Consider the following 25,364-nt stretch of genomic DNA (forward strand, 5'->3'; position numbering starts at 1 on the left):
ACAAGGCATGCCTGCGTAGTATGTGGGTAGATAAAACCAAAATATGACTAGGACACGAGTGACTGACACTCAATTGTTCAGTGGTGATAATGGTGGGGAAGTCAGGGTGGGTCCCAGGCAGCTGCCCTGCAGACCGCGAATGCCTGCTCCTGCCGAAGGGCCCGCTAGATGGCGCCGGATCCTCGCTGCTCAGGGAAAGCCTTGGCTGTTGCCCACATTCTTGTAGTTTCTGAGTCCAGAAGTTGGTGTGTGTGTGTTTGTGTGTTTATCTGCACTTCAGACAAGACATTCTCCCTAGGACAGGGCTGTGATGCGACCAGGTCTTGGTGTGCACACTTCCTTTGTGCCTCAGCACACTGCAGGGGCTTGGATGATTATCCTTGTTTTACAGAGCAGGAGAAGAGAAGGTGATGCCCAGTCGTTCGGGGGTTCAGGGAAAGATTGTGTCCAGCCTCTGGAGTGCCCCAGGCTGACTTGCGAGGGCCTCCTCTGAGTTCCCTCATATGGAAAAACTGGACCCACTGGCTTGGCACCACAGGGATAGATCCTGGGTCAGCAGACTGATTGGTGCCTCGTATGTGCAGGTACTGGTGAGTGATGAAGCCGTGAATGAAGGCCAGGCACAGGGCTTGTAACCCCAGCCACTTAGGAGGCTGAGGCAGGAGGATCACAATTTCAATTTGAGCCTGGGCAACTTAGCGAGACCCTGTTTCAAAATAAAAAGTAAAAAAGGCTAGGGATATAGTTCAGTGGTAGAACACTCCTGGATTCAATCTTCAGCACCAAAGAAGGAAAAACAAAACAAGACCAAAAAACCAAAAACAGCACTGGATAAGGTAAGACTTGGGTCCTCTAATGTAGAAACAGGTAGACATTACACAAGTAGACCAACAATAACTTCATCATTGTCAGTGTGTGAAGGAAAAGGACTGACCTGCGTGGATTACAGGACTGGGTTCACTCTTAGAGGGCAAAAGCTGCCAAGGCCAGGAAGCTCCAAGGAACTGCAGGGAGGCAGGGACGACAGGGGAGGGTAATGCTACGAGGTCACCCAGGAGGGCAGAGGGCCAGTGGAGTATCTCCATGTCACGGAAAGCCAGTGAAGAGCTTTAAAATGGGGAGCAGAATGTTCTAATTGGTGTCTTTTAAAGTCTACTCTGGCCAGGCGTGGTGGCACATGCCTGTAATCCCAGTGACCTGGGTGACTGAGGCAGGAGGGTAGCACATTAGAGGCCAGCCTAGGCAACTTAATAAGACCTTGTCTCAAAATAATATTGGCTGGGGCTGTAGCTCAGTGGTGGTGAAGTGCCTCTGGGTTCAGTCCTGATACTGCAACAACAACAAAAAAAAAAAAGAAAGAAAGAAAGAAAGAAAAATCAACTCTGGTTATGTAAGTGATGGACAAGGGGGAGGTAGACCACGGTGGCAGCTATGAAGATGAAGAAATGCAGATGATGGAGAGATTTTGGAAGCAGATCTGTAGCATTTTCAGATGAATTGGAACAGGGGTGAGGATGATTCTGGGTTCAGGCTTGAGACTCCTACCAAGAAGGGGAAGCTGGGGGATGTTATGCTTGCATGGAAGATGGCAGTTAACAGGTAATCAGGCCCTGTTATATTTGGAATCACTTATGTGATGTCCTCGTAAAGGTGGCACAAGCAGTTGGAGCTCATTGGAAAGACCAGGGCTTCTGACGTGACTCCAGGAGCCGAGAGACTGGATGAGGTCACTGCAAGCACCAGCCCCACAAGTCTGAGCAGCTTGGCAGGTGGAGGTGGTGAGGACCCCATCTCTGAGGTGTGCAGGAGAGGCTGGTTGATGTCAGCCATGGCTTTGAGAGGAGGCCTCTTTGAGGGAAGATAATATGATATAGAACCTGAGGATACCAGAGACCAAGGCCAGGGTGACCCTGGGGCAGTGAGGAGGAGCTGGCCTTGCTGACTCTGTCTCTTTGGTTAGATCCTCCTTTCCCAGGGGCGCCCTCCCCCTACTGCCATCTGGCAGGGCCCAGAGGCTCACGGTCCCTGGGGTAGAGTGGGGGTGGGGGGCAGCCTTGGGAGTGGGGGCAGGGCTCCTGAGTTTCAACCACTTGGTGTAGGGTTCCTCTTTTTATCACCTCCCTTATGACTTTCTGGGCTGCCAGCCCCACCTGCCAACTGCAGTTCCTCATGTTTCCTCCTGAGGAGGGCCAGGCCCAGGGAGCAGTGGCCTGTTGGTCCCACCTGGAAAGGAATTGAATCAGGTGACACAGCATGCTTGGGGTGAGGGGTAATTGGAGGGGCTACCAAGCTTAATTGGTGGTTAGGAAGCCCTGGAACCTGTGTGAGAGGCCCCCGGCCTTTCATGTTTGCAGCCTCTCGCCAGTCTGGATGAAAGGGCCAGGTATTAATAGTAATTATTAGTTTCACTAGTAAAGTAAGGAAATGGGATCATCACCAAGCTCAGCTTGTTGTCCCGACTCTGTCTACTTCTCTTCTTCCAGTTGGCTCCTTTCTTTTCCTTCTTTTGCCCTGGGCCTTGCCACTGTGGTCTGTCCTTCAGGGCCTTGGGATCTGCTTTCCTCTCTTGGTGCCGTCCACCGGCTGTCTGTATTGGCATGCCTTGGGTGCCAGACTGTTTGGAGAACACCCTGTGCTAGTCTAGGATGCAGGGTGAGAGAGGGGAGATGTAGTGGCAGGAGGGTGTGTGTTCTGGTGTGTGTCCACTCATTCATTCATTCACTTATTCACTCTTTTACGAAGTTATTGAACTCATTCTGTGCACCAAGCCCTGGGTTGGGCACTAGGGACTCAGTGACATGGGTCCTGTCCCCATAAGTCGACATTCTAGCAGGGAAGATGGACAATACATAGTAACCTGACAGACATGAAAGGTCACAGGGTGTGATCCATATTATGAAGGGTGTAAATACAGTTCTGATGAAAGCTATATGGATGGCTATTTTTGACTGGGGGACCAGGCAGGTAATATTCAGGCAGATTCCTAAATGATGAGAAGGACCCAGTTTTGAGGGAGATTGGGAAAAGAGTTCTTGACAAGAAGAACAGCCCTTGCAAAAAAACCCCAGGTGGGAAAGAGCTAAGCATGTCTGTAAAAGAGGATGAAGTAGCAGGTGGGGGCACTGGAGGGAGGAGGAGGAGACAGGGTAGGGATGGAGCTGGTGGCATGGCTTGCAAGCTGTACAGTTGCACGGGGCCCCATTCTCTTTTGTCACTGTCCTGAAATTCTTAATTTTTGAACAAGGGCTTCTGCATTTTCATTTTGCACTGCACCTTGCAAATTATATAGCTGGCTGGTCCTGGTTGGAGAGGCTGGCAAAATAAGTGGGTTTCTGTGTGTAGAAATACGAGGGCCGTTTGGCTGGTGTCGGTGAGTAAATGAGTTAGTGGCGAGTGACTCTCCCCACGTGGGGAGCTCGTCTGTGAGGTCATCAGAGGGTTACATTTGCCTAGATCAGGGGCTACTGCTATGTGGAGAGTGTTCACTCACAGATGTGGCCCCACACGCTGCAGTGCCTGATACATTGTCCACAGCATGCTGCTTGCAAGCTTCCCAGGAACTTTGAGCTGTTGGGTGGGGCCACACTTGTCCTGAGTCCTGCTTTGGGAAACAGTGACTCCTCTGCGCCAGGTTGGGGGTTGCCCTATCTTCCCTATGAGGCCTGAGACTTTGGAGCCAGACAGATGTGAGTTCATATTTGACTTTGACACTCTGACTAGTAGATGTGACTAAGTGGACTTTGTGCATGTGACTTGTTTCTTTGAGCCTCAGTTTGCTCATCTGTGAAATGGGACTCACAACTTAACAATTGTTGAGAGGATTAAATCAGGTAATGAAAGGAAAACTCTTGGCTGAGTTAGAGCTATTTGCAACAGTAACTATTTGCAGCAGTAGTAATTATTATAATTATTCTATAGTCTCTGAAGCTTGGGGAGACATTGGCTTCTGCTCTTAAATGTCTGCATAGTCACGAGCATTATGATGCTTGTGGATCTTGGTTTTCACTTCTGTTAGATTCGAATTTTGGCAGTCTAACCCATCTCTAACCTGGATGGTCAGGAGGATCCAACATGGTCACTATGGAGAGTCTTTGTTAATTGTGCACGTGTGAGTTGCTTGCACACTCCCAATCCCTATCTTTCCCATCTAGGGTAGGTTTCCTCCAAATCTGCTCACTCAGAAAGAAAAAGCATCCTCCATTCCTTGGCTATATAGAGAACCCATTCTCTGGATTCCCAGCCTTAACTTGTTGCTCTCATTTTGGAAAGTGTGTTTGGGAGTGAACCTCAAGTTCAAGGTCCATGGTCGGGTAAGAAAGAGGAAGATCCAGAAATCAGGGCAGGGAGTGGGAGGATGAGCTAGGGGAGGGCAAAGATGCTGGAGCCAAAATTCCTGGTGGCCTTGTTTCCTGCCTTACTTTGGAGCAGGAAGCAGCTGGAAAGCTGCAGAGAATTAGTCTCTGAAACAGGGCCCACTTCATCTCCCACATGCGCTCTCCAGTGGCTGATTTGCAGGAGCCTCCAAAACTCTCGGAAACCTAAGGATCACCATCTCAAGGAGGGGAGCCTCATCCCCCACAGTAGTCCTTTCTTGAGAAACCTGAAAGAGGAGGCTAAAAGGACCCTCAGCGCCATTCAGAGTGGAGAACATGAGCTCTGGGGTCAGCCATTTAGTTCCAAGTGTAGGGTCAGCTCTAATGAGACCCTGGGACTACTTAGCCTCTCTGCGTCTCAATTTCCTCACCTGGAATATGGGGATAATAATCATGCCTTGTCATAGCGCTGCTGGGAGAACTGAGTGCTCTCAAGTTATTAGCATGTCTGACAACGTAGTGGATGCTTTAAGAGGGTTCAGTATTGTCATATTGTTTTCAAAACAAATCTGTCAGATCTCCTGATTGACTAGTTCAGTGCCTTCCCTTATATTTTGTTGCATTTTTGGCTGGCAGCATTCATTCATTCATTCATTCATTCATTTTTTATTCAATAAATATTTATGGGGCATATAGCAGCAAAGAGTAGCAGATGAAACCAGACGGTTTCCCAGAGGCCGTGTGCGTAAGAACAAGCACCTATGGGCTTGGCCACATGCACTCAGATCCTTACTTCCCTGGTTGTCAGTGGGCATGTGCAGTTAACAGGAGGGAATCCAGGTGGAGCCCAGACCCAAGATCATGCCTCCCAAGGAGCATGTCTGGGTACTAGAATCCAGGCTCACTTCACTCAAGTGTTTGCACTTTTCCAAATCTAGATTCCAGGTCCACATTCCTGCTGGACCCCCATCTTCCTCCCCCAACTCTGCTTTGGCAGAACCAGATCCCTAGAGGCCCAAGTTGCACTGTTTTCATTGCCTTCTGCAGCAGGATCTTTGTAATTTCCTCTTTGGTTCTGACCATGAGGAACAACCTTGGGGCTTTCCTCAGAGGGGAAACCCAGCCTGGAAGCAGCCCATGGAAAATGTGGCTGTGAATGACTCCTGATGTTTGTCTCAGCTACAGGGCACCTGGATGTCTCAGGGCAGAGAGTGGTGAAGTTTCCTTGATGGGTGCTGAGCCAGTGACTCCCAGAAGTCTAACCTCCTGCCTCTATAGACCTCAAAAGGTCTGGGGATATGGCTCAGTGGTTCAATCCCTGGTATCCAAAAAAAAAAAAAAAAAAAGTAGGCCAAGGGAACTCATTTGCCCCTTCTACCAGGAGGACATAGCAGTAAAGCACCTTCTAGGAAACAGTGGCCTTCATCAGATACAGAATCTGCTGGAGCCTTGATTGGACTTCTGACCTCTAGAATTGTGAAAAACAAATTTCTGTGCTTTAGCCATCCATTCTATGATATTTTGTTATGGCAACCCAAATGCACTAAGATACATCCCAAAGTCAAGAAGGCAGTCACCCGGATGCAAACCCTTCCTGTGGCCTCCTTGACATTTTGCTCCTTGTTTTTTCCCACAGATGGAGATGGGAAAGAGAACTGGGAAGCAGGAAAAGGAGACTTCTGGCTAACCAGAAGTTCCTTTTGGCAGAGTGTGACACTCACCTTGGTCCTAACTTGAGAAAGCCCTTCTGCTCTTGGCTCTCAGTTTCCCCCTCTGCACTATGAAGGCAGATATGATACTCAGAGAGGCCTTTTGGCTCTCTAACCCCTGACTGAGGGCCTCTCACTTTTGCCCTCCCAGGCCTCTAGGCTCTAGCCTTGGGGGATTCTATCTGAGGTTTCAATTTCCCATGTCCATCTGTTGTAGCACCCCCACCCCATGTTGTCCAGAGTGGCTAGAAACTAGAGGGATGCAGGGCCACACCCCCTCCCCAGGAAGACTCAAAGGCCGGAGTCTCACTTCCAGGCTAGTGCACATGGATGGAGGGATGAGCTGGAGGGATGGTGGGGGAGGCAGCTCCACATGGAGAGTCATGCCTACCCCCTCTCCCACAGGCTGACCAGGTGGTTGGGGGCAGCCAAGGGGAGGGCTTCCCCATGGGCTCTGCATGGATACAGATTTGTTTCCATATAAAAGACATGTGGGGAAAAGCCTTCTCCACAGCAGACTTAGGGCTCATAAGACATTTTAATCTGGTGGAATCCCAGTTGTAGCATTAAAAAAAAACCGTAGTATGTGCAGAATTCTAGAATCCAGAGGCCTGACATCCTGAAATGTTAGAAAAGTGAGTCATAGGATTTTTGGTTGTTAAATCATGCTCTCCAACACTGTGGCCACTAGCCATGTGTTGTTTTGGAGTACTTAGAATGGGACTAGTTTGAATTGAGGTGTGCTAATGTACATTTTAAACACGTAGTAGATTTTTTTAGTTTGTGGTGATTTAAATATTTCTTTCTTTCTTTCTTTCTTTCTTTCTTTCTTTCTTTCTTTTTTTTTTACACAGTAGATTTTGAACACTTAGTATGGAAGAAAGAATATAAGACATCTTATTGATGATTTCTTCATATTGATGAAGGAACTGCCCTGGTGGCAGCTTTCCGGACCTTGAGTTCTGGAGGTCTGGACTCAGCCATCTGGCCCTGCTCTTGGGGACCTTGAAGCCTCTTGCTGAAAACAGTCACCTAGAAACCACCAGTGCATGGGAGTATTTTTCCCTTGTCTGCTAGTTGGTGCATCAGAATGAACTCAGAAATATGGGAAATTAACTGATTTCCATTAGTTTGCAATAACCATTATCTTCTCTGTGTGAGGAGTTTGAAGATCTTTCTCATTCTCTTTCCCATTTATCTTGGGCAAGTTAAACCCTCCAGGAACTTGTAAGAACTCTGAAGATCTGTGTTTAGCCCCAGGTTGGTTCTGTTGCATACTGAAGGGATCTCCTGCAGGTTAGTCAAACCTTCATTTTTTTAATTCTGAAAAATAGGGGTGAAAAATCTCCACCATGTCTATCTTTCAGGACTGCTGTGGGGTCCCCAGGAACTGGTGCACAGAATGGGAAAACGCTATGTAAAAACCAGAAAAAGTGCTACGTGTGAATCTGAGGACCATTTTTTCCCCTGGTGGCAGCTCCTGGGAGTGAGAGTTGGTCTGGGGAAGACCTGACATGCATGCTTAGGCTCTGCCTGATACAGGGCACCTGGCCCCCAAGATGGGACTGCTTTGGGAACCAGCTGGCACACTCTTCAAATAGTAGCTTGTTGCTGAAAGTGGTGTATAACATTGAAGGGCTGAGGGGATGCCTCAGGAGTGAGGAAAGGAGACACGAAACCCAGTGGTCTTAGATGATTGAGGGGTTTATGAACTCTGGGCACTTGGGCATAAGTAGTGAAAAAGACTTAGTCTTTAGTTGAATGGCCCTAGACTTGAAGCCTCTTCTGCCATACCTGTCTGTGTGACCGTGGGGAAGTTACTTCATATCTCTGAGCTTCATGCTTTCTGGGTGGCCAGAAGTAGTAATAAAAGAGAAAGGGTGGCATGCATAAGTAATTAATTTGCTGTTAATTGCCCCCATCCCCTATCTCAGACACACTTTGCTTACCAGAAGGTTTTACATCTGTTGTCCATCTGAAGCACGGATAACTTGCCCATTTTACAGATTGCCTCCCTTTATTGTTTAATGGAGGCTGGTAGATATAACTCAGTTGGTAGAGTACTTGCCTTGCATGTACAAAGCTCTGGATTTGATCCCCAGCACCAAAAAAAAAAAAAGTTTAATGTATATCAAGCTGTATCTGTAAGCAAAAAGTCCTTGTCCCTAAAAAGCTCACTGTGTGTGTGTGTGTGTGTGTGTGTGTGTGTGTGTGAGAGAGAGAGAGAGAGAGAGAGAGAGAGAGAGAGAGAGAGAGGGAGGAAACTGTTACACCATGTGGTCAATGCTGTAATTATGGTGACCATGTTCTCCAAACCACAAATCAGGTCACATGGTATGATAGAGACTATTTTCTGCCTCCACTGAAGTCCAAACATGAAATCACATGTAGTTATATATTCATTGAGAACCACTTTTTTTTTTCCCCCAAAGAAGCAAATGACATGAAATCTGGATTATCCTTAACAAGTTCCACTGTATTCCCAGAAAATCACCAGAGTTGTGACTACCCATACAGACCTCTGCAAGCAAGGTCTCCTGGGCAGGTACTGCTTAAGTGAGGCTTTGAAGACTGAATTAGGAGGTCTGCAAACAGAGAAGGAAGGGATGGTCTGAATGAACTTGGGATAGGATCTATTCTCCCTGCTTTAAAGACAGCCCTGCTGGGCTGGGCGCAGTGGTGCATGCGTATAATTCCAGCAGCTTTGGGGACTGAGGCAGGAGGATAGTAAGTTAGAGGCCAGCCTCAGCAATTTAGCAAGACCCTCAGTGAGACCTTATTCTTTAAAAAAAGGATCAGGAATGTCCCTGGTTCAATCCTCAGTACTAAAAAAGAACAAGAAGAGACAGACTTGCTGGTAACTGGGATGCTGGCAAAGAAGATAATAATGTTTTGGTTTTTCTTTTCCACTTTATTTTTATTGTTCCAAAGACTACCCTAGCCTCCCAGGCAGGGAACTGTTATAAACCATTAAAATAATATTGTTATATTGTATTGTATCTTCCTATGTATCCACATGTCTCTCTCTGCAGTACATTCCTCACAGGACCACAGCTGTCTTGTTCAACCCTGTGTCACCCCTCCCCCATCTCCAGAATGGTGTGAAGACTCTAGAAGTACTAATGTCAATGAGTGAATGAAGTACCATTGATGAGCATTTTTTTTTTTTTTAAAACCATGCTGGGAATAGAACCCAGGTCCTTACACATGCTAGGCAAGTGCTCTGCCACTGAGCCACATCCCAGCCCTGATGGCTGATGGAGATATATATATATATATATATATATATATATATATATATATATATATATGCATATATATATATATATGTATATACACACACACACACACATATACACATACATATATACATACACACACACACACATATATATACACGTACATATATATATATATATATATTATTTATTTATTTATTTATTTATTTTTTTGGTACCAGGGATTGAACTCAGGGGCACTTGGCCACTGAGCCACATCCCCAGCCCTATTTTTGTATTTTATTTAGAGACAGGGTCTCACTGTGTTGCTTACCACCTCGTCATTGCTGAGGCTGGTTTTGAACTCGAGTTCCTTCTATCTCAGTCTCCCAAGCCGCTGTGATTACAGGCATGTGCCACTGCGCCCGGCTGATGGGCATTTTGTAGGTAGGTAGTGTCCTCTATTTTGTGATGAACCTACTCACTTTCATATTGTTTATACCACAAATGTATTCTGGTTGCCTGCCTGCCATGTGCTCAGTGGTGTCTGTGACAAACTCAGTCCTTCCACATAGAGTTTGCACTCTGGAAGAAGAGATGGGCAGCTGACAAGGAAGTACAAAGGCAGCGCTGAGGGAGAGGTAAAGTGTATTCCTGTAGGCTTTGTCTGTGCTAGGGGCTTAGAGAGAGCCTGGGAGGAAGGTTGACCTGAGACCTATAGGATCACACTGTCTCACTTAACTAACTTTTACATAGTGCTTATATTGTGACAGATACTACACTAAGGGCTTTACTTATTTAACCTGTTTAATTTTCACAACAGCCCAGGGAAGTACAAACTATTATTACTACACTGGAGAGATGAGGAAACAGCACAGAAAGGCTGAGGAACTGAACAAGGTCACAGTTTATATGTGGCAGAGCCAGGATTCAAACCCAGGAAGTCTGGCTCAAGTCCACATCCTTGAAGAGGATAGTTCAGATAATGGGGAAGGTGGGGATTTATAAATGTTCACTTAGGACAAAGAATTGATGAAACTGGACACCAAGGCAGATCACTTATCTTGGGTGCAATGAGAAGCCATTGGTGATTTTCAGTAAAAAATGGGCATGTTGAGGTTGCAATAAACGCAGAGAGAGAGAGAGAGAGAGAGAGGGAGAGAGGGAGGGAGGGGGGGTGTAGGGAGATGGTAGCAGTGAAGAGGCTGCAGAGCTGATGAGGGCTTAGTCCTGGAGGGTGGTGGTGAAGGAGAAATGGGATTGGGTGAGAGAAAAAAACAAACACACTGGAATCAGAACCAATAGAATGGGCTCTTAGGTGGGGTGTTGGGGCAAAGGAGGGTGTCATGTCTCTTACTTAACATGGGGATTGGGTACACAGGTGGGGAGAAACAGAAATGGGCAGAAGACAGTAAGTTCAGCCTTTGTTTTTTTGTTTTTTGGTACTGGGGATTGAATTTAGGGACACTTGACCACTGAACCACATCCCCAGTCCTATTTTCTATTTTATTTACAGACAAGGTCTCACTGAGTTGCTTAGGGCCTAACTTTTTGGTGAGGATTTTTTTTGTTTGTTTTTGTTTTTAGTTATAGGTGGGCACAATATCTTTATTTTATTTTTATGTGGTGCTGAGGATGGAACCCAGTGCCTCACGCATGGTAGGTGAGCGCTTTACTTCTGAGCCACAACCCCAGGCCCCCTGCCACCCATCCCCAGGCTGGTTTTGAACTTGCAATCCTCCTGTCTTAGTCCCCAAGCCTATGGGATTACAGGAGTGTGCCACTGTACCCGATTGAGTTCAGCCTTTGACTTGTTGGGTTGGGGCTGACTTTGGGGCAGTCAAGTGAGCAGTGGGGTTATGTGGGTGAGGAGGGGACCTTATAGGGGTCCCCTAGGCATGAAGAAGGTCCCAAAGGAAGGAAGGAGCAGGGAAGCTCAAGGGCGGTGTTCCTCAAGATTTGGAGTGAGGTTGGAAGTGCAGGTCCTTCGTTTCATCTATATTTATGTGGCCCATTCCCTGGTTGGGGCCTGGGGCCTGGTTGTCAAACACTTCAGGTGATAGCAAGCTGAAGGCTTCTGGTACTGCTCATTGAACAATAAGTGCATTTGAAGACTCCAGAAGAGCAAGAGTACTCTAGAAGACTAGACCCCAACTCACAGGCTGCTCCCACATGCTGAGGACGAGCTCCTTCAGAGGTGCTGGTCAAAGACTGGCTCTTGTTCAGTGTGCCTGCAGCATGGCTCCTTGATCTAACTGACTGCTTCACCTCTGACCCTTCCTCCCCTTCCATGCCTCTGCAGGTGACTCTGGTCACCGACTCTGCTTGCTTGTAGCCCTCTCACTCTGCCAGGCCTCAGGATAAGTTTCAGTCCACGGAGTCACATAAGGTCACTCATCATCTGCTCCTGACCCCTGTTCAGTTTTCTTGCTCATTCTTTCCTTCCTGCTTCCTCCATTCCCTTCCTAAGCAACACTCAGCTTTTCCTGAGCCCTTCCACATGGCCTTTGTACCAGTTGTTCTCTTTACTAGGACTGTCCATCTCCCCACCCCAATCCTACCCATTCTTCCTGGTCCTGTTCAGATACTGCTTCCCCTTAAAACTTCTCATTTTCTCCCCTCTTCCTGTGAATCATAGCACTTGTCCTGTACCTCCCCATCAGGCTCAATTTGGCCAGATTCTGGACACAAAGGACGGACATGTAGGTCATCTCCAAACAAGCTTGGATATCCCCCCCACCCCCCAACCCCGGCCTGGTGCTTTTTTGGCACTGAGAATTTAACCCAGGGTGCTTTACCACTGAGCTATATCCCAAGCCCTCTTTAATTTATTTTTTGAGATAGAGGCTTGCTAAGTTGTTAAGGTTGGCCTCAAACTTGAAATCCTCCATTTTAGGTGTGTGTCAGTGTACCCGGAAAGCCTGGACACTTTTTTTTTTTTAATATTTTTTTTTTTAGTTGTAGGTGAACACAATGCCTTTATTTTTATTTACTTATTTTTATGTGGTGCTGAGGATCGAATCCAGTGACTCATCTGCACTAGGCGAGTACTCTACCACTGAGCCATAACCCCATCCTAAGCCTGGACACTTCTTGAGAGTGTAGACCCTTGTCTCTTTCAAATTTCTGCATTTCCTTGCCAGAAATTCCTAGAACAGAGGAGATGCTCACACGGCCACATGCAGATAGAAAAGTTAACGTGAATAAGGTTCTAGGAACTTGTTCAACCTGTCCAAGACTCAGGCCATCTTTTAAGTATTCCAGGTTGCCTGCTTCAGGAACCCAGATCACCAAGAATTTGCTGGTCTATGCTGTTTCCCCTGGCTAATCTGGTGGTGCCTGGAGAGGTGCATTTTGGATTGTAGCCATCATCCTTAGGCCAAGGCCTATGTGAGAATATCCCACCCAGAGGTATTACATAGGTACCTGTGAGAATCAGAAACCTGGTCTCATTCATTCCCCTGCATCTCTCAGTGTTCAGGCCTCAATACTTTTCCCCATGGGAGATATGAATAGGCTGACAGAAAGCCCCCTCCTCCCAGAACAAGGAGGCTACACTTAAGGGAAAACAAGACGGGTCTATTTGATCTTCACATGGCTAGCTTGCCTTCTCTATGCTTATCTGTTTTGCTCTGATTGTGCTTATATTTTTTGAGCTTTGTTCCCACAGTTGATAATCTTGAGCCTCAGAAGGACCTTATGATCCTCCAATCCACTGTTTTCCAAATTTGCCCCAGGCTTACCCAAGACCCACAGAATCAGAATCTCCAGGGGAGGAAAGTCTGTCAAAGGGCATTTTTAGCAAGGTCCTTAAGGGATTCACAGTCAACATTCCTGTCCCCATCCACCCCTCAGTTTACATATTAATGGCTGAAAGCTCTGAGCTGGGGATCAGTTAGATGTCATTACCAGCTTGGATTCTCAGCTACATAGACTCCTCCAAAATCTTATCTCTGGGCCTCAGTGTTTTCATATATTTAATGGGGACAACCATTGTCATCTTGCCTTACTTGCAGGGTCCTTGGGATGATGGAATAGCACTGGGGGTGGGAAACAGACTCATTGAGAGGAGAAATTTGTTCAAGGTCATCAAGTTCTTCATCTGCCAGTTATATGCCAGATGAGATTCAGCTGAGAACAACTTGTTGAGGGAGATGACAGTCTAGTAAACAATGAAACCAGTAAGTGAAGCCAGTAATCATGGTAAAGGAAATAAAAGGGGTTTGCCAGTCAGGGCCAGAGTGTGAGTGTGCAGGGAGGGAAGGTCCTGCCCAGGAGGGGTCACTCCAGAGAGACCTAGTTGTCGGGAGCTGTTGGAGGAGGCCCTAGAGGGCTGTCACAAGCCCTGCAGTGGCAGAGCTAGGAGGACCCCGTGGGCCAGCCCGGGCGTTCCTAAGGCCCTCCAAGGCGCGGCGGGCGCGGGTCTTTGTCTCCCTGGTTTTCTCTGCCGCCTTTCCCGACCCCCAGCGCTGTTCCCTCTCTGACCCCAAATAACTTGTTGGTTTCCCCTGGGCTTTGTTTCTCCGAGGTCATCGCCTCCGGGACCTTCGGCAGCCGCCCGGCTCTCGTGGGTCCCGCGTCTGACACCCCTCCTCTGGCCCCCGCCCCCTACCCGTTCCAAGACAGGGGTCAAAGGCAGCTCGCGTCACGTGGTCGCCGAGCAGCACCGAATCGGTCGGGAGAGCCGAGGGAGAATCCGGGTGGAAGCCGAGAAATCCAGCCCCGATAGCAGTGCCCGGTCCCGCCCCGGCCCCCGCCCCGGGGCGCTCGCCGCACGCCCGCCGGCTGCCCTGGCCTCCGCAGCGGATCTCCGACCCGCACCCACGCGCCACCGCCGGATCGAACCCCGCTTGCAGCGGCAGAGATTCGGGAAGGTAGGCGCGGGGCTGGAGCGCTTTAATGGGAGACGGGCCGGGGAGCTCTGGGCGCGCGGGGGAGCCCCCTTGTGCTCCTCGGGCCTGAGCGGGCGAGGCAGCGCGCCCCAACTTCCAGGCTTCAGGGAGAGTCCCCTCCCCGCCGCGGGATCCGAGGCGGCTGCGAGCTGCCCCAGTGCAGTGCCGGGCCGGGACTGGGGGCTGGGCACCGGGAGGGAGGGTGGGGAGGAGGGCAAGCGGGAGGCGGGGCGGGCGGCGGCGGCGGCGGCTGCGGCGTGGAGCGGGGGTGGGAGCGGCGAGAGGCAGCCGCGAAGGGGTTAACCCGGCCGGGGCCGGAGCTCAGCGGCTCACGCACTGCCCGGGGGACCCGGCGTCCGGCGCCTGGCCAGGAGCGTCCCTTTCCCCGGCGGCGCCCCAGCCGTGGCAGGTAAGAGGCCGGGAGGGCCGGGTCCGGCCAGTCCCCTGTCGCCGATCCGGCGGGGCCCGAACCGGGTTTGCAGGCCGCGCGGGGCCCAAGCTGCAGCCGGCGCAAGTTTGGTACGCGCGGGCGCCGGGCGGGCGGGTGGAGCCTGCCGGGCCCCGCGCGCGGGGGTGGGAGGACAAAGGGGTGGGGGGCCGCTCGGGGGCCGGGGGCAGGCCAGGGTGCGGGCGAGGGCAGCGCGGCAGCTGTAGGTCACGGATAATGTCACTCACGAGGAATGCCCCCTCCCCCTCCCCTGCTCCCAAACAGGGGAAACTTTTGTCTAGCAAGGGAGGGGGTTAGAGGCCGGGTCCCGGCTTCAGGGAAGGGTTAGGCGGCCAGACCGGTTTTCTCTGGGCTCTGAGCGGCCTGGTCTTTAACTTCCCTCCTCCCTTAGGTTCTGGGAGCGGGGAGTCCCCCGCCTTTGAACGCTGCCTTTAATGCCTTGGACAGAAGCGAGGAAGGGACGTCCGTAGGACGCTTGGGCTCTGGGACCTGCCAGGAATCGGAGGAATCGCCACCTGGCTCTTTAGTGCCAGAAACCGTGCCAGGATACATAGCACCACCCCCATCAAGCCCCATTGTCTGTCCTCCCCATGCCTCCAGGAGAGCTTTCGGAACGTCCTGGGGCAGTTTTGCCCCTTGGTCTATGGGTCTGACAGACCTGGGCGTTTGTGCCTTCAGCTGTGTGGCCTGTGCAGATTCCTTACTTTGGCCTACCCGCAGTTTCCTCGCCTATAAAATGGGAAAAATAAAATATCTTCGAAAGTGAGGATGTGAAATGAGTCTGGTCCCTCAGTAAATGTTGGCATGATTATATTCAACAAGTATTTACTGCATGTTTACTCTGTGCCCGGCTCTGGGCTGATTAATTGTTTTACATACATCACCCAACTTATTTCTCCCACATTACTATTAGCTACATTTTACCGAGGCACAGAATGGTAAAGGTCACACAGGTAGGAAGTGCAGCTGGGGATTTGACCCCTTCTCCCAGCCCTATGTTTCACTATAGGTCTCTACAAGGTCTTGCTGTGACTATGCTGTCAGTTTCATTTTCAGTTTAAATTATATGAACTCCTGCCCCTCCTCCCCATCACCCTTACCCCCTGAGTGATGCTCCCTTCTGTCTGACACTTGCTGGGGTGAGATCTTGTGCCCTGGCTCATGTTAGTGTGGCCAGCTGGAACAGGAGGGAGGTCAGTTGGAGTCTTGGCCTGGAGCTCCCTAATGGTCCAAGTTCTGTTGCTGGCTGGGTTGGTAGCAGGAGTGATCTACCCATGTGGGTGGTGCAGGGAGGAGCTGGTCTCCTTGGCTCTGACTGGGGACAGCTGGGGCTTTGTCAACCGACCTTTCCTCAGCACCCAGGGGGCGGCAAAGTCTTTCATCTTGGTTCACTCCCTGTCACTTTCGGATCTACAGGGGGTAGAGATAGAGCCCAGAAATGGAGCCCTTAAGGCAGATGAGAGACCAGAGGCCAAGGGATTTATATCCCTAGTGCATTCTTGTGTGACATGGCCCTTGTGATAGTAGGGTCTTCATTGCTAAGGAACAAGTCTCTGTGCTCCAGCCTTGAAGGCCCTTGAGGCTAGTAATGGGGGATGGGGGGGACTATGAGCTAGTGTCAGGATTGCAGAATCTTAGTGGAAAATATATGTATTTACAGGTTCCTCTCCTAGCCAGCATAGTGTCGGGCCCCCTGTATGTCCTCAGGAAATCTTCCATAGAGTGAATGTGTGGGGTGACTCAGACTCCACTGGCTTTCCTACTCAGGACTATCTTTTGGTGGGGTGACATCTCATGACTACCAATCAGTCTTTGATAGGGGACTTTAATTATTTTAAAAATGGTGAGCAAATTGCCATTAGAACCTGGGACTGAGGGAGAGGATAGAGTAGATGATGAAAGAAATTCTTGGGGGAGGAAAGTTTGTGCATTATACTCTAACAGCTCCAAGGGCTGCTGCAGAAGAGAGTGAAATTTGCACGTTTTGTAGGCTTTTTCTTGGGCCCTGGGAATAGGGAGCCCTCCTGGATTGACAGTTCACTTCCTGCTTGTAGGAATAGAAGTGGAAATTCCACTACTTAGCTGGATATTGAGAGGGCTCAGGCAACAAATTGAGTGATAGAGTGAAAGGGGTCCTGAGTGCTAGGGCTGTCCCTTGTCATGTGTCAGACTCTTCTTGTTAATGTGGGCAGAGCAGGAGGAGAGGCCTCTGGGAAAGTCAACAGAAGAAGGGAGGGAGTCAGCAAGCCAGAAAAGATGGGTAGTAAACCTCTTGACACAAGGGCAACGGTTTTGCAATCATAGATTGAAGATGTGGTCAGGAATGAGAAATCATAGGCAGGGTTGGCTTAGGAGCCAACTGAGAAACTGCATCCGAGAAACTTAGAAATGGGCCATGATCTTAGCAGCCCAAAGCTCTCTCTGTCTGGGCTTGGGACCTGCTAGCCCATGCATTGCACCACGTGTCCATGCTTTGGGGCCAAAGCCAGGCCTCCTAGTCTCTGGAGACTGGGCAGACTTCTACTGGATTGGAATTTGGTTTTGAGTATAGCTTGAAATATCTGGACTGTTTGGAGGACTTGGACATTCTTGACTTGAAATGGAACGTTAAGATAGTTTGTTAAATATGTATGGAAAATGTCTGTGACCAGGGTGACAGGGGACATGGAATGGGGTGAGGTGCTGCTAGATTTTGACTGGTGAGGCTCCTGATCTGATGGGGGAAGCTGGAGGATCCAAGTGATGGCTTTCAGGCAGGAGGTGATTGTAATCAGTGATAGACAGGCTCTGTAATGCTGGTGGTAGGGAAAGTTCTCTGGTTGTTAATGTCAGTGAGGCTTCCTGAAAGAGGACATGTTTGTGAGGCTGCAGACTGTGGGAAGGGGCAATGGGGACAAGATTGGATTGTGGGGAGCCTACAGCGTCCTGCTCCGGAGTTTTATTTTGTAACTGACAGAGAGGACAGAGGGTTGTAAGCAGCTCGTTGAGTCGCTGCCTGTTACTGTGCCTTGTGTCAGGCACTATGCCAGGCTCTTTACAGACACCCCATTGAAGTCTCACAATACCCTGCAAAGTAGCTGCTGCTGCTGCTGGTAACCCCACCCCCACCCTAATTTCAGATGGGGAAATGGAGGCTCGGAGGGGTGGAGTCACTTATAGAGCTGGAATTTGAACCCATGCCTGGTCTGTTTCCATCCTTTGTGTTGTTTTTCTCAGGGGTCATTTGGCCAAAGTTGGTGGCTGGGTTGATACCAGCCCAGAGATGCTCATCATGGACTAGCAGAGAGCTGACCAAAGTCTGACTCAGGCAGTGGGACTGAGAGGGAGGAAGGGGGACCACAGGACTTTGTAGCTGCTTTTGGGAATTGGAGTCATCATATATGGCCTAAGGTTGGGGAAGGACCCTTAAGAAGCAGTATCACTGCTTTCAAATCTGTGACAGGCTCACTGTGGGCAAAGGGCATAGTCTTGTACTGTGGGGCTTTTAAGGACAGAGACAGTACCAAAGTGACAGGCCCAGGGAATATCACTCAGGAACAAGCTGCTTGGGGTGGAGGTGTGGGCCCCATTGCTAAAGGAGTGTGGAGAGACTGGAGAGAGAGAGTAAGGGCGCGGGAGTGGGCATGGGAGGGTCGGGCCTGGGTGACTTCTCTCAGTTCCCTTTTCACCCAAGAATCTAGAATCTGGGTGGTGCTCGGCCCACTTCCAGCCCTTGCTTTTCTCATGGCTTTTGGAGCTGCCCTTCCTGTGCGACTTGGGAAGTTCCATACCCATCGGCCTGCAGAGCTCCGCCTGGGAAGAGTCCTGTGTCTTGGAATGCTCTCAGCCCCTCGAGGATGTCTGGAGCAGCGGCCAGGGCCTGGGCTGCGGAAGTCTGTGGTTTCACAGAGGACTTGAACCTCTGGTTTTGTGTCCTTGTGAAATGGGGTCTTTTTCTCTGTCCTCAACTATGAGTAGATAAGGCTGAATCATGAATTAGGCTGAAAGGTCAGTACAGGTTGGGGAAAACAGCTGGTGCGTTCATGGGTGTGAAAATGAGAAGTTGGGGGTGGGATGACGGGGCTGCTCCCCTCCTTTCCTGTAGTAGAGGTGAAAGGAGGGTCTCTTGGTCTCCAGAGTTCACCAGCAAAGGTGTTTTTTCCTGCCTGTGGGGCCATTAATAAAACTCAGCTCATCAATTTGAGTCTTGGAGGTCAGGGGAAGGGTGGACAGGTATTGGAATGCGTGTACTGGAGGATAGAGGCAGGCTGCCAGCGAAGGTCTTTTCCAGGTGGAGGAGGCTTTGTGCTAAGTTGCCTCCTGGGTTTTTGTTGTTGTTGTTGTTGTTTTTTGGTAACTGCCTTTTTTTTTTTTTGGATATAGGTTGGATGAATTTAAACTTAAGTTGTGCTTGACAAATGAATGGTTGTTTATTTGAGGGCCAGGTTGTAGAAGTGGTCCGATATGTGATGGTGGCACCTAACGTCCCATCCCCCCAACCCTTAAGCAGAGCTGGCTTCTTCCCCTCCCTGGCTGTGCCGTGTCTCCTCCTGCCTTTACATCTCTGCTCATGATAAGGAGGCTGTACCCCCTCACTTCCCCTCACCCACCCCAAATCCTCCTAGCTTTGCACAGCTCTGGTGTCACTTCTTCCATGCAGTCACTCATAATTTTCTAGTGCTGGCATTGCCTGTGCTTTTCTTTACATGTGTAGTACCTGTTATGCAGAAGGGACCTCTCATGTGCTCTTCCACTCCTGGCTTTGAACTCGGAATCCTTCAAGTGCTATCTCTCATCTCTTCTAGGCTCTGTGCTCCATAGGCAGGAGTTGCATGTGACTTATTTCTAGAGGAGGTTGGCAGCATTGCAGCGTGGAGTACAGAGTCCTGAGTTCAAGTCCCAGATCTGTCATTGTTAGCTGTGTGGTGTAGGGCAAAATACCTAAATCTTGGGCATTGGTTTTCTCAGCTGTAAAATGGGGATAGTAATAGTCCTGTTTTGGCAGGGAGATTGAACAGCTGGTGCCTGAGGCATGGTTAGAGTCTAGTATGTAGGAACTGTTTCCAGATACCAGTGGTTTCTGTTGTTTATAGCTAGGAAGTGATCTGTCCTTTTACGGAGAGAGGAAAGAATCTCTAGAATCTGAGGAAAATCTGGAGGCAGGGACAGAATCCAGGAATTCATTTATGATTAAGATGTGATAGGCCTGGGCATGGTGGCACATGCCTGTAATCCCACAACTCAGGTGGCTGAGGAAGGAGGATCACAGGTTTGAGGCCAGTCTCAGCAACTTAGTGGGACTCTGTCTCAAAATAAATAATAAAAAGAAAAAGGGATGTAGCTCAGTGGTGGAGTGCCCCTGGTTCAAGACCTAGTACCAAAAAAAAAAAAATTGGTAGGGACATGACGAATTATGAATTTTCTGCCCAATGGCCAGAGAAGTCTTGTGCTGATGAGGAAACTGAGGCCTGGAGAGAGAGGGGGCAGTTACATGGCATGCAGTAGCTACTGGTCACATCCAGGCAGCCTGGCTAGAATTTCTCCCTTGTTATGCCTCTGTTAAGATGGTCCAGTTCTAAAGGTTCAGTCTCCTTCCTGGTGGCCAGCGTGAGGGGTATCTAAGCTTTCACCAGATGAGTTGGGCTGGTAGCCTTGTGGCTACCCTCATCATCAGGGACTCATCCTCATATTGCATAGACTATGGGCTGGAGCTTTGTGAGTCCTTCTGCCCAGCCTCCCGTGCCTGGGAGGGACGAGTAGATGGTGTCAGGGAAAGGTGACCTGGAATTGATCTTGGGATAGTGAGTAGGAGATCTAGACAGAGCCAAGGATGGAAACGAGATTCAGAACCAGACAGGCTGGGGTCATATCCCTCCTCGGACACTTTCTGCTTATAGGACTTTGGGCAAACAGTTTAGTTCTTCATCTGCACAAAAGGGATAATGATTGTCCCATTTTGCAGCATTTAGAAAGATAAGGCAGGGTAGAGCTTAGCTACAACCTCAGTTCAGGTTAGTTATGATTATTGTTGTGGCTGGCATTTGTTGCTGTAGTTATTTTGTTTTTGTTTTTGTGGTGCTAGGGATAAACCCAGGGCCTCACACATTCTAAGCAAGCTCTCTACCACTGAGCTATTTCCCCAGCCTGGTATTGTTAGTCATTGTCGTTGTCGTCCTCTTTTTTTTTCCCCCCAGGTATGATCTTTTATTGCAGTTTTAACATACTTCTGAATACATTTCCAACTGTCTTATCAGAATTATAATCAAAGCTGCATATAGAGAGTTATAGGTCTACGTGTTTCCTTCCAATGCTGTTAGTGTTGATTAAGGAGCTCGTGTAACCCTCACAGCAGCAGTAGGAGATATGTACTGCTACTACTCCCTTTTACCAGATGGGGCAGCTAAGGCTTAGTGAAGTGGATGGCTCAACCTGGGGAAGTTTAGACCTAGGGGATTAAATCCAGGGTTCCTGATTTATGAGGGGCTGCTATGGCCTGTCCCTGGTTCTAGGAGGCACTGGGAGGCAGATTCAATGGGTGGATGTGTCAGGGGAGACTGACTTCAACTCAGTCGAATAAAGAAACAACAAAAATATCTGAGTGGGCCAAAATGGTGGGGCTGTGTCTGGAGGGATGGAGCTCCCTGTTTCTGGAGGTGGGAACAGAATCCTGGAGCTCATATGATTCAGATATGGTGGGGATTTTGGTCTCGTTCAGACCTGTGGTCTGGTTCCCTGAGGGAGGGCTTGAATTCTCAGCATCCCAGGCTGGCCAAGGATTGGCTTGTCTGGGCAGGTCCCAGGTGGTGGTGGGTGGAGATTTGCTGTAGTCATTGCTGAGCGGCATCCACCTATGATTTGCACCCCCAGCCTTGCACATAGAGCTACCTGCCCAGGCAGAGGCCAGGTGAGGAGAAGCAAATGTTGTCATAGCAGGGCCTTTCTCCATGCCTGCATACTCTTCCTCCTTACACCTGCTTGTATAGGAGTGGAAGTGTTATCTACTCATCTTGCTTCACCTGTAGGTTAAGTCAGCAGTTCTCAAAGTTGGACTGTGGATCAGCAGCATCAGCATCATCTGGAAACTAGTTAAAAGTGCAAATAAATTATCTGGCCCTACTCCAGACCTACCAAGTCAGATACTGTGGCAGGTAGGGCCCAACAATTTTCAAGTGATTCTGATTCATGCTAAAGTTTGAGAACCACTGGGTTGTCATAAAATAAAAATTAAGAAAATCAATGCCCTTTTTCTGAGGCTTTTCAGCTTCTAGCATATTTAGATACCTAGCAGATGTGAGCAATGAACTGGGAGTGGTGGTGCACGCCTGTAATCCTAGGAAGGCTGAGGCAGGAGGATCTCAAGTTCAAAGCTAGCCTCAGAAACTTAGCAAGGCCCTAAGCAACTTGGTGAGCACCTATATCTAAGTAAAATATATTTTTAAAAAGCTTAACCACTGAGCCATATCCCTAGCCACGTCCCTGGCTTTTTAAATCCCTTGATATCCTGGGGTTCAATCCCTGATTACCCTCTCCCCTCAAAAAAGTAGGGGATGCAGAGTAAAGCCCAGTTTCTCTCTATCTTCTTCAAGGAGCCACCATCTTAGAATATCTCCCTATTCCCCAGGAGATAATCTTGTGACATAGAAGTGAGGTACAGCTGTACCTCAACATGATTACAGGACACAGTGCTGGGGCAACTTGAGGAAGACAGGATTGGGGATGGAAGAGTAGGGAGTTCTGTGGGTGACATGAGTGGGTGCCAGGAACAAGCTATCTGGCTATGTTCCAGGGCTGAGGCCAGGCAGAGAGTGTGGGTCCTGCCTTAGAGGACGGTGTGTGCTTAGGTGTGTGCACATGTGGACATGCACATGAATGGGTTATAGTGGCCACATGTAGGCTGCGAGGGCTAAGGGACCTGAACCATCATCAGGCCAGTGCTTTTAAGCATCTCAGTAACTGAAACAATGATCATAATTGTTGCTCACATTTTTGACAGCTTATCAATGTTTGCTAAGCACCTCCATGTTACCTACTCTGGAGTAATCCCTAGAATAATACTATAAGTTAGGTAGGAACTGTTATTGTCTCCATTTTATAGATGAAAATACTAAGGCCATTTAGCTCTAAGGGGCTAGATATAGGAATTCTATAGTTCTATAGAGGCGCTTAGAAGCATGATCTCATTGGAAGAAGGACAGTGGGGAATTGTCCTAGAGTATTTGTATTGCATAATTTAGATCGATTTTCTGAAGATGTCTCCAAGTATGTATTCTAGCAAAAGAGTGAGTGAGGCATGGGGAAGGGCTGGTGGGACTTGTTTGGGGTAGCTGCAGCCTTTCCTATAGACATTGTTATCCTCCCTGTTTTGTAGGTGGACCACAAAACTCAGAGGATCTGAGGCTCAGAGACTCAGTAGTGAGTTCAAGGTCCGTAGTTAGGATGAGATGAAATCAGAGAGATTAAAGTGGGTCTCCTTTGGTTCTAGCAGAAGGGTGTGGGAGGGTTAGAATCTGTCTATTATTCCTTCTGCTGTTCTTTCCTCCTTAGTGTCCCCAAGGTACTTCCCAGGAGTCTAAGGGCTTCCCTCACAGTTATAGGGTTCCTTCCATCTTGTTTAGGGGATTAAAGCCCAGAGAGGAGCATGGACTTGCCCACACTGGGCAGAATCACTGTTGGGGTCAGATCACAGAATTATCTTTGTCCCAAGCAGTTTTCTTCCCACAACTCTCCATACCCCACTCTGTATTTGGCTGACTGGGTAGCTGTAGCCCTCAGGGTGGCTCAGGACGCTGCTGGGGTGTCCTGTGAGAAGGCTGCCAGTGAGGGGTAGGGCGGCTTCCAAGAGGAAGAACACCAAGCCCAAACCCTAGTCGGAAATCAAATGTATTTTCTAGGTCCTTAGAGGATATTTGGAACAATGGAGGTGGGATGGGGGAAGCTAGACTATAAAAAGGACTTCTTGATATCCTTAAAAAAAAGTAGTCTTTAGGTTTAACTTTTTGTTTCTCTGAAGGATGTTTATGGAACTTGCTGAAAGCAGGATCTCAGCGCTTTGTGAAGTTGTCAGGTGCTGCTGTTGATAGCCTTGGGCTGTGGACTCCGGGCAGGACCATTGGGAAGTCTTCCCATTTTTTAGTTGGTGAAACAAGGCTGAGGTGGGAGGGGCCTGCACAATGGGGTAGAGAGGCGGCAGAGGACTTGGGCTAGAACTGGGTCTTCCTGCACCCTACAAGGGTTTTTTGTTTTGCCTTACCACCCTGGGGCTCCAGCTGGCATGGGGAATGGGCAGAGGTTGAAATGTGCCTTACTGCTGGGGAGCTGCCAGTCTACAGCAAGGTGGCCCAGGGGTGGAGAAAAGGCTGGACGGTGTGCCTGGTGATACCACCCCCATCCAGATGCCAGGCCCTGCTGTGCTCCGTCTGCCCAGCAGCTGGGAGCTGTGAGTCACACGCAGTGGGTGCAAAGGAGCAGGCCATTGTGTGTTGTGATTCATTCTGTCCTCCCAGCCTGAAGGGATGAGTAGGCCCTGAACCCCGATTCCTGCCCACGCCTGTGGATGAAGGGCTCTGAGTTTGGAGGTAGGAGAGGCTGGCAGGGCCTGGGTGCCTCCTTTCCCTCTGCTACTTCCTGTCTCAAGTACCGCATGATCTTGACTCGCCCTCCCACCAGTGCAGGGACTGTGAGCCCCTGAAATCAGGTACATTTTATCAGTTGTGATGTGATCCTGTACATTCTTAAGAAAAAGTCTTATCAGTTTCATCAGGTTTGCAGAAGGCTGGGTGTCTCTGTGAAGTGCCAACAAAAGGACAGGGGTCACATGCATTGCAGACTTGAGACTTGCGGCCTTGGTGGGGTGCAGGCAGAAAGCAGCCCAGGGGCAGTGTAGTGCTGGGAGTCAGTGTGGCCTTAGAGGCAGCTGTCAGGTTCTGAGACAGTTCCTCCACTTACAGCTAGCTGTGTGACCTTGGGTAAGTTATCTAGTCTGTTTCAGTTTTCTTATGTGGAAAATGGCAGTAGTTAAGGATATTTATCTCATGATATTATCGTTGGACTTGAGATAGTGCAGTAAAGGACTTACTCTAGTGCCTGGTACAAAGTAATCACTTGGTGAAAGGGTAAGAGTTTGCTCTTGGTGTTGGTCTCGCTGCTAAGTTGTGATGTGATGCTGTACATTTCTTATCTTGGAGTCTTGGTCTCCTCTCCCAGCTCTGCACTCCCTGTTGGGCTTTCTGGGAGCAGCAGGGCAAGGTTGGAGCGCAGTGGTGGACTGGGAGGGAGGCATCTCTCTCCACATTCTGGGAGGACCTGGGCAGGGTGTCCTGAGTCCTGGCTTTGTCCTAAGGCAGGGTTATGTAACAGCGGGGGCCTGGCCAGGCAGGACACATTCTCAGCTTCATTTTGTCCCTTCATTGTCTCTTTCTCTCCCTTCCCCCACAGAGCTGTTGTTTGCTGGCCTTCCTCAGGCTTCAGGTTTGAAATCGGACCCCTGCTAGTCTGCCACTGATAGATTGAGTCCTGAAGGTTTGCTGGGCCCAAGGCCCCTCCTCCTACCACCTGGGGACAGAACAGAGCTGAAGTCTCTGTGCCTGCTTTGGGGGCAGTGACAGTCTTCTTTTGGGAGGGTGGGGAGAGAGGCCTCCCCATTCCTGCAGCCCAGCACCGATCTCCTCTCCCAGGGAGCCTTCCCAGCTACCTCAGTCACAGGACAGGGGCCTCTGTTAAGCTCCACAGTGTGTTCTCTGTCCCTTTTAAGAAAACAGAGGTCACAAACTGGCAGGCCACATCTGCCCCATGGGCAGGTTTTGTTT

The 25,364-nt window shown here is 49.3% G+C and overlaps 1 protein-coding gene across 8 annotated transcripts in view; it reads left to right on the forward strand.

The window, feature by feature from the left end:
- The window catches only part of Ndst1 (N-deacetylase and N-sulfotransferase 1), an 81,169-nt gene that overhangs the window by 6,991 nt on the left and 48,814 nt on the right, over positions 1-25,364 (forward strand). Inside the window, exon 2 of one of the 8 annotated variants that reach the window (XM_078047804.1) lies at positions 13,863-14,114. The exons of 1 other annotated variant lie outside the window; for it this stretch is intronic. The gene's annotated coding sequence lies outside the window, so the exon portion shown is untranslated. Of the gene's footprint in view, positions 1-13,546; positions 14,115-14,382; positions 14,542-24,032; positions 24,135-24,231; positions 24,254-25,364 lie in introns of those variants that run through there. 6 more of the 8 variants (XM_078047828.1, XM_078047817.1, XM_078047807.1 and 3 more) reach the window with 6 other exon arrangements.

The sequence above is a fragment of the Ictidomys tridecemlineatus genome, chromosome 1 (genome assembly GCF_052094955.1).
Source record: "Ictidomys tridecemlineatus isolate mIctTri1 chromosome 1, mIctTri1.hap1, whole genome shotgun sequence".
In the NCBI taxonomy this organism is placed as follows: Eukaryota; Metazoa; Chordata; class Mammalia; order Rodentia; family Sciuridae; genus Ictidomys; species Ictidomys tridecemlineatus.